This window comes from Euwallacea fornicatus, chromosome 5 (assembly GCF_040115645.1).
Source record: "Euwallacea fornicatus isolate EFF26 chromosome 5, ASM4011564v1, whole genome shotgun sequence".
NCBI lineage: Eukaryota > Metazoa > Arthropoda > Insecta > Coleoptera > Curculionidae > Euwallacea > Euwallacea fornicatus.
In genome coordinates, this window is record NC_089545.1 from 2702180 (window position 1) to 2710711 (window position 8532).

Genomic DNA, 8532 nt, shown 5'->3' on the forward strand with positions numbered 1-8532 from the left:
AATCGATTTCGAATCGTCATAATTGTATGCAACACCAATTCGAAAGTACTGGAGGTAGCAAATAATTGCACTAGTATCCCAATAATAGCGGTCCTATTTCATGAACAGAAAGCCATCACGAACATTTGAGAATAAGAATCAAATTGTCGTCAAATGAAACTGGCCAATAACATTTTTTGACATATCAACATCGCCAAAAATTACATTGTCACTCTCGCAGGTTGCTATTCGTGACTCATCTTAATCGTCGCAGTGCCATCTATCCTCACCTGGAAAGTCATTGAGTCCATAAGAATAACCAAAACGTTTCCCCACATTTCTCATTTATTTCCTTTTTCTTCGACTTTTATAACAATTTGTTATATCTTAATTAGTTTTATTTGTTTGTGGAGTGTCATCAAGATATTCGAAAATACGTAAGTCCTATTTATAGTTTTATATTATTAAAGACATGATATCTGCCAATTCAGCCACATATTGATTGAAGCTTGGCCATTTGGAATTCCTAGACCCTATCTCCTAGATTCCTAGAGATAAATGAATTATGATTTGATGGAATCAAGGCTTTTAATTGATTCTTTGAAATTCACAATTTATTTAAGGTTAAATGGGTGCTAATATTTAATGCACAGTTGACTACGGTTAAGTAACTAGTATTAGTATCGAATTTCGAGCAAGTACTGTGATGGCGAACAGAATCTGGACCCTGTGGACCTAGATCTTTCAATGCAATGGATCGATGATCTACAAGAAATGGAAACTGTAGTGCTTTTTACGATTTTTGCCCCCCCCCCCCCCCCCCCCTTGAATATTAGCATATAATCCATGACTAAATTCGGTGGAATGGTTAAAACCATAATAATTTGAGTTTTATACAAGGTGCATCACATATAAGGCCATAATTAAGGGTACACAACTACAGAGTCCTTATGCAAAAATATTCAGATTTAACCTAATTTGTTTATATTCAAGAGTTAACAATAACCAAGATACAGGATATGTGGTCTCCGGGTGTTTTTCTCAGATAAGGAATTCGCTTATATTTATTTTTTGTCGGAAGTATTTTCCCACTTTTAAAACTTTAATTAATAAGGTCCATTATAAAATTGCGACCAGCAACATCGACACTTATAGTAAAACTTTGATGGTGGGAATTTTTAACCCCTATTTCAGTAAAATAACTTGCTTGTCCACGGCATTGTAAGGATACAGGGTGAATCTTAAGTAGGGGATTTTCTTTTAACACGACATAGACCTATAAAACTAAGTAAAATCTGTAAGTGACATTGTTTTAAATTTCAGAAAGAACCAAAGTATGTGTATATAAAAGAAAATAAAAAAGTACGGGACTTCTTGCATAACCAATTTTCTAACAAGTGTATAGTTCACAATAGACGAACACGACAATCCGCGAGATCACCAGACTTAAATTCATGTAAATAATAATAAAAGGATTTGTTATTTACTAAAACTTTCATACGTGCACATTTCCGTTGTTTTTGAGATTTCGAAAGAATGTTGCATAAATATTTTGCTTAGTTTTTTGAGGTCTATGTTGTGTTAAAAAGAAATCTCCTACTTCAGATTCACTCTGCACAGTAACTTTACATCTGTTTACAAACCCATTATAATACTTATTGATCCCTACAGTCCAAGAACTGTTATCGAGTGTGAATGATGACTTCATCAATCAATCTTCAATCAAATATGTCTTCCTCCTGAACAGGCCTAATAAATGCATAACGGCCGCCAGATTATTTAGACTGAGTTATTGAGTCATGAGCTCTGTGTAAGTAGTCCCGAGTGATGTACTGTGTATATTTCTAACTGATGCTGACGGTCCATAATAGATTTACCTCTCGATTGAAACAGACCCAATAGTAAACAAGTTATGCCAGATTGTGGATTATGTACGGTTAGTGATTGAAATAGACAAAGATATAGTACTTACTCAGAAGTGCGGCCCTTCACATAATGAGCCACACTTTCTGAGAAGAAAGAATTGCACTACTCCCTTCGGTGTTCATGACGCAATCATAACCATCGAGTATGACAACTCCGTTATCTACTCGGACAATAATACACTAGCGTGTGTTTTTTTACAAAGTATGGTTAGAAAGTACGATTTACGCACATACAAATATGATTCGTTCCCTTATTCTTTGCCACGATTTTGCCACGTGGCGAGACAATCTTAAAATGTTAAGATCTCTAATGTCAAATAATAGGTATTTCAGTTTTCTTCGAAAGGACTATTTTAGAGGTTATTCTAGTTTTAAACGCGGACCTTTCTCAGATTTTGGTGTTTTTATACTTACCATACAAAAAATAAATTTAGAAGAAATATCCATTGCAAAATTTTAATTAGAAAATTCAGAAGTATTTTTCATTATGGCAACGTCGCCTTCAGGGCGGGATACCGACAAACGAAACAGGGCAGCATTGCCATTGTTGGCGAACTAATAGTATGAATAAGGAAAATAATCGATTGAAGATTCAATTGTCTGGATGTGTTCTGTCTGCGGTCTAGATCTGTAATTTATGGTTCATATTCAGGTTCCCCATATCTTTACGCACGACAAATAAACTGCTGTAAGTATTAATTACAATTACTAGTGTCATGCTAACATTTCAACTTTTTCAAGCGTAACTGAAAAATTATAAGTAATAGCGACAAAAATGAAAGTTGATGTTACATTTTTGTTATAAATATATATGTGGACACAAATACCTATAATTCATAAAAACGAGAATATCATATCAGTAAATTCTAGATAATGCGTTTTCTACAGCTACGGTCTACGGCATTGTGTTTGTTCAGGTTTATTAAATTAATTTCTTGTTGAGTTCACATCTATTTACGGCTTACTCCCTGTTCTCCACACAATCAGTATCTTATACATACTTATGAGCAAACGGAAAATCTTTACAAAATCATACCTATTTATCTTTTTGCCCAGTAATCAGCAAGCATTTATAACATTTATCTCTACCGTTCTTGAGATACGTACGCCTCAGATATTATAAACATAAATATCGAAATATCTAAATATCCCCAATAATTTTTCATCAATTTTAATGCGTCGGTACACCTAAAACCAAATCAAAAAACGAACAAAATTACGAAGCAAGCTGCAAACGGAGCAGGTGCAAACTACAGCCGTGTTGTAGATTCACATGCATAAATAATTCATAATTCCTCCAAACAAGCCCGCAACAACCGACAACGCCGCATCTCGCTCTTCCGCGATTTACGCGCCCGGTGTAAAAAAATTACAATGAGGTAGATTATCGCGATATTGTCACGTTCACGTTTTCGCAGAATAATTTCGGATATTACGTCAAAAAGATGAAGATGGTATTGCGTGTACGTCGCAAGCACAGATATTCTGCAGCTATGTTAAATTATGCTTTTGATTAATGAATACTTTTAATATATATTAAGCAATATTGTATTATAATTAAGCGAATATTGTGTTAAAATTATTATTCAAATCAGCTGTGTTTGTTTTTCTCATATACGATGGTGAGTTGCATCAAAAATATATGTTTTCATAGATCAGTAAAGAGTAAAAACATTTTGTCGGAGATCTGTGTATGTCAGAAATTTCTTAGCGTCCAAATTGATTGTAAGTTTGGCATCGTTGCAGTCGTTTTAGTTTTACCGGCGGTTGTCGTTTCCCGCCACTTTCACGAGTCGTAATCGAATACGATTATAGCTTAGCGCGTGGTTTGAGTTTTTATTTTAGAACCTTAAAGTATATGCTTTATTACATGGTTTGATTATATATTTTTAATGTGCCTTAAGCCGACCATAAATCTCTAGCATTCATAAATGTGAATAAATAGGTATTGCAAATATAAAAATATGCGTAACTTGGTAAGTTATGGTACCAAACAAAAAACTCGCAATAGACAGTAAATCGTAAATGTACTCCGAGATTAAACCATTTCTTATTTACTATCATACATTTAGCATTGATGATAGATAACAGATGAATCTATGCAAGACATGCCCCTGATATATCAACGCCTACTTGAAATCTTTTTATCGCCCCTTTATAAACCATATATACAGGATGTTTGGAAATTAAATCTGAGGTGAGTGTGCCAAAAAAAGCAAGAAACTTCATATCAGATATAAAAATAGATCGATAAATTTAACTAGAGGGGGCTAGGGAGTTTTAATGCAGCTCTCAAAATTTTTTTTAATCGATACACATAGTTGAAATCGTTTGAGATAAGTCTTGAAATTTTGAATATTCGCTCAGATTTTTATGATACATACGAGATTTTACTGAAATTTAAAAATGTCATTTAGACATGTATTATACAGGCCAGGCTTAGAGTTATTTCAATCCTATCTACACATATAGACTGAAAAGTCATGGGTTTCTACATTAAACAGATACGCTTGCCTACTTGGAAAAATGCACTCTTTTCAAGTAAAACAGTAAAAGGGATTTTAAATACTAAATCTACATTTAAACGGACATGTCGCCGTGAAAAAAATTGTTTCTCCTTTAATTTAATCCACATTTGGCAATGTCGAAATATAAATTTAATTATCGCCTGCAATAATTATTTTCTTGGAACAGTAATTTTCAAGACAGGTGCGGAAAGTCCGACTTTCCCGCACGGACTTGGGTATCGAGGTAGTGTTGCAATAGTTATTTATTTAGCAAGTCGTGACTTTGGTCATTATGATTTTTTTTCAGCTCAAACTTTTCGGTATTACCACCCTATATGTTCATAGTTTGCAGACTTAAATGCCATCTGTTTCTTTAAACGTGGATACTACGCGGTACCACGCACGAGACGTGCATAGTTTGTGAAACCAGCCGCTGTTGTGTGTGTTCTTTATTTAATTTTTTCTTTGGAAACTCGTCAGATTTGATTTGTCGTTTAAACTTACTTGAAAAGTATTACGTATTGGGCGCTCATATTTTTCGAAACCAAACGCCAAGATAATTCGAGATTTCTAAAATAATTTCTTGTTATAATGAAAATCACTTCTAAATCGGTAACAATGATAATCGTAATAAATAGTATTTTAAGATATAAGTTTCGTAAGACCACTATCGTACCAATCCAAATTTGCAAAGCCAGGAGTGAAGCGACGAGTTTAGCAAAAATATCCCAAGTCACCAGCCGGTCCTGTTTAACCCACGTTTAATCAAGATTACTAAATGTCCTATGCTATGATTAATTGAATTTAATATCTTATAATTAATTTCACATAATAAACGTGAATATTAAAAATTTTACCACTTTATCTCATTTATAAACTTATGAGCCATTGGTTTATGCGAATTAAAAAAGGTCTTCAGGACCCACCTTTTTAAACGCTCTAATTCCCTCACCCTATACGAGATTTGTTTTCCTAGTTTCTGCTATACAACCACCCCTAGAAATATACATTTCATTTTCGGACACCCTGTATAAACACGTTACATATGCTGGATACAGCGCAAATTGCGTAAATAAATGCAGGAGACCCCCTTTTATTGCTAGTGTTAGATCTAAAATTTAAATACGTTGGAGATGCGGAGGGACAGGGGAATTTTGGAGTGGAATCGTCGTTTTGTCATGTGTATGTGAATCACAATTAGAGTTTCCCAAAGAGGGAAGAAACGTGACTCTTAAATTATAATGCATTTTGATCTGAAATCACAAGGCAAGGGAAAACGGCTTAATATGATTTTTAAAAGTAATATGATTTAAAAACATTTGACATTTAAATCATAACACTTTTTGATCTCAAATTTCAAGTCGAAAGAAAGAGTTAAAGCAGCTGATATAAATTTAAAATTACAAGATTACTGTCGGTTGCCTCGTCTAAAACTCGGTAATCGTTGCAACTGCATTATACAATACAGGTTTAAGTTCCGGTTTTGGTATACTAAATAGCGCAATAGTTCTCGAAAAGGGTGTAGATATCGTAAATCACTTCCAGAATTTTCAAGAACTATATCACGCTAGTGTGGCTTAAAATTCAATAAAGAACCAAGAAATTGGAAATTTCAAGGATTATTCTATATAAAGCACCAGCTGCTAGTCCTTACAGAATCTCCCAGGTCAACCTTCTTACTGGAGAACAAAGAAACCGAATTTCTCTAAGGGACTACAACATAACACCCAGGTACGTTTCGAATATGCTTGCGAAGGACCCACGTACCTGCTCCCTCTATTATTTCTTTCCACATATTGTGTTTTTTGTTATAATTCGTTGGCAGTATTGGACTAGGGACATTTTAAAGTTTTTTTTACCACTTTTTTTTACAGATTTCATCAAATTAATGTGTTTTTCCTAAATATACTGCGTACCCGTTATTTTCTTGGCAGTTTCACAAACTACCTAGCTCATACGAGTTATTTGGTGTGCATATGCAATAAAGTGTTTCAGTTGCGATGCGCAAGTAGGCCCAAAATTCTTCAGTGTTGAAATAAAGGAGGTTCCCTTTTTTTCGAAAAAATTTTAAATTCGGACCTGTGTAATAATTTAAAAATGTATTTCCTCGACAGTGCCATTCTAAGAACTTATGCCCTTGAGACTTAGCCGTCCTTTGCTGGTAATAGGGATCTTACCCCATACGAATGACAGCTGTTGATTTACATTCGTTTCCGTATGGGAAGTGTTTTCGCATATAAAGGGCGTAGGTATGGATTCGAATGTTCTTGCTCAATGGATTTTTTGAAATGTTTAATGTTTTGTTAGCAAATGCCTTGATGCCGACGTTAATCATCAAGTACTGAATAAAAATGACGTTCCAGTGAATTAAAAAAAAAATTATTATTGCAAAATGTTGGTTTAACCGAATGGACGACCGCACACAAGGTGCATAAACATAATGGAATGGTGTTTGCCGTTTGGTTCTCAAGCCTTTCAGTCGTCCACATTATTTCTCAGACGGTTACGTTCTTTGTTCTTGATTTTTTGTCGACCGCCAGACTGGAGAGCAAGACACATAAGCACCTCTCAGTCCGCGGTATTCTTCAATTACTACCATACTATATAAGAATGTTTTAAAATGACTTTTGTAAATAAATGAAATTTATGTAAATATTTGGCGTGTAATTCGCGTTTCGATATTTGTTTGTCGACCGTTTTTTCGACTGTCCCCTTTGTCGGTGCTCTTAACATAATTAATTTTGGTTTAAACGACGATCTGTTGATGTTAATCGACTCTTTTACATAATTAATCCTTAAAGAAATTCGCCCAAGACAGAAGTTATTTCGCAGATGGGTCGAATTGTCAGGGTCGAGGTAAACAAAAGAACAAACCCATTAAATTTTGCATATGGTTATTCGTGGCCTAAAAATCACACATAAAAAGTTTCCACATCATCATTATACCTGCCTCTTATTATACCTACGGATGTTTTAGCATCATAACTCAAGATGGTATTTATAATTACTCATCTTGCCCAATATAAGATTTTCTTATTAATCTTTTGTTTTCAGAAAAAAACCTCACCTTGATTTGAAGCTATAATAAAGGGATTGTCATTAAGTCCGCTCGTTCTTTGAAACTGCAATTTCGCTGTATGTGGTTCATCCTGAAAGTTTAATTTAGTACGATCTTTTCATTCTTTTAATTTTTTACCTTTTGTTTTTTAAGTTTTGAAAAATGATAAATTTATGAAGTTTCTATCCAAAATCCGGAACGAACCATTTACAAAGAAACAAATACGTCTTCACACGAATAATTGATGTATAAAATCTGTTTTATCTCATTTTAAAGGTCGAATAGTCTTAATGAAAACCCCTGTACCTATATTGTGCATAAAGGTATGTGATATATTACGGGGCGCCTAAAAACTTAGAAATAAAACGATTTTGCTAAAATCGCTTGAACACGTCTATTCAGTTTCTGCTATGTCCACGTTTTTGATATCATAAGGTATTTAATTACACCAAGTGTTGATTATGGGTGACGTTATAACAACAGAACAGCTCGCAAAGTCTCCATATTTGAACCCTATAGACTTTTTGTTGTCAGTTGAATTAAGGGCACAGTGTTCCAAAACCAATCAATTTCTGTCGAAGCTCTTAAAGGCAAAATAAGTACTGCGATAAGAACCATTCAGCCTGAAGTAGTGCTTAATGTCCAGCAGCAAAGTTTTTTGAACGCCTAGGACAGTGCAGAGTTGTGAACGGTGGTCACTTTGAACAATACACTCTGTTCTTAATACAGTCCCAAAAAAAATCTGATGGGTTCAAGTCTGGCAACTTTGCTGGCCATTCTGCGATACGATGTCTCTTGTAATCAAAACTGAATCTAATTGAATACCTTACAAAACAAAAACACCTTTAATCCGTAACAAACCGATGATAAATTGATATGATCTAAATAAATAATTTTGTACTTAACTATGTCAAAAACTATCGATACAGCTAATGCCACGTACAATATGTCTTAAATTGTAATCAACATTTATTTAATCAAGTAAAGCTGGATGGTCGTTCTTAAAAAATTAAAACTGACTATTCTATAAATTTTTTACTCATAATCGAAATAGTTTTGAAAT